Consider the following 1,543-nt stretch of genomic DNA (forward strand, 5'->3'; position numbering starts at 1 on the left):
ATATGTATATGTATGTAAGTATAGAGTGTTAGGTGTGATGTACAGAAATTGAATATTGAGAAAAAAATGTCATCAGAATTTTGGAAAAAAAAACTTTTATTTCTTTATTATTATTAACGCTTTCGTTCCTTTCTAGAACTTGTCAAATAAAATTTTGTGAAAGTTCAAACAGCTTGTTCATTTATATATGTGATAGTTTTTTTTTACCGTTTTGTGTATATACATATATATTTGATATAACGACATAAATGGAAATAGGTTTTGTATACGGTGTTTTTTAATCCATTATTAATTCTAACACTTCCAGTGCCAAAGCCTTCTTTTAGTTTCCGAAAATCAGCAAATTTTTTATCCAGTAACATTTCCTTGTGACTTCATGTTAAATAACCAGCACTTCAAAAGGATATTCATCGATGCAGCTACAAAGTTCAAAATTTCACATTTCAAAACTTCCCTTTTTACTTCAAAAAACTATATGCTTTCTGATAATGCATAACAGGATTTTTTTTCTTTTTTAATTGTTTCTGTCATTAAAGTGTGGCTATGCTGAGGCATCGCCTTGAAGAATCTTTAATCGAATAAATCGATCCCAATACTTATTTTTTGAAAACCTGATGTCTTATTGTATAGTTTAATTTTGCCAAACCGCTAAGTTACGGAAATGTAAACACACCAACACCGTTTGTGAAGCGGTAGCGGGGCGGGTGGATGGTGGAAAGAAACGCAGTCACAAACGCAGTCGCAAACGCACACACAAACACACACGCACATATACGAACGGCTACTTTCAGATTCCGTCTACCAAATCTACTCACAAGGCTTTGCTCAGCCCAAGGCTGTAGTAGAAGGAAACTTGCCCAAACGAGGTCAAACAGTAGGACTGAACCCTGAAACAAGAGGTTGGAAAGGAAGCTTCTTACCACACAGCCATGGTTTCAGCATTTTCTAAACAAAAAGTTAAGATTATTACAAAATTCTTTAAAACATCTTTTTATAACGTAATAGAAACATATTTAGCCCATATAACCAGTAACATTAAGCCAAGTAACTATCACATAACCATCAAATAATATTCATCAGTTATATGAAGTTATTAAAATTAATATTATTCAGACATTTTCATTGCATCTTCAATATATACTAAAATAACACGTTCTATATATAATTGTCCACAGACAGGGAAGTGGAAACCTGGAGTGATGATTTATATATATATATATATATATATATATATATATATATATGTGTGTGTGTGTGTGTGTGTGTGTGTGTGTGTGTATGTATGTATATACATACATAAATATGTATATATACATATATATATATTTGTGCATATATGTGTATATATGCATATATGCACATATACATACATCATATTTACATATTTTTATATAGATATATACACATGCATATATATATATGTATATGTATATATATATATATATGTGTGTGTGTGTGTGTGTGTGTGTACTTATATATATATATCTTTTGAGAAACACACATGCACATATATGTATACATTCATATATAATTGTATATATAT

The sequence above is a fragment of the Octopus bimaculoides genome, chromosome 18 (assembly GCF_001194135.2).
Source record: "Octopus bimaculoides isolate UCB-OBI-ISO-001 chromosome 18, ASM119413v2, whole genome shotgun sequence".
Lineage (NCBI taxonomy): Eukaryota > Metazoa > Mollusca > Cephalopoda > Octopoda > Octopodidae > Octopus > Octopus bimaculoides.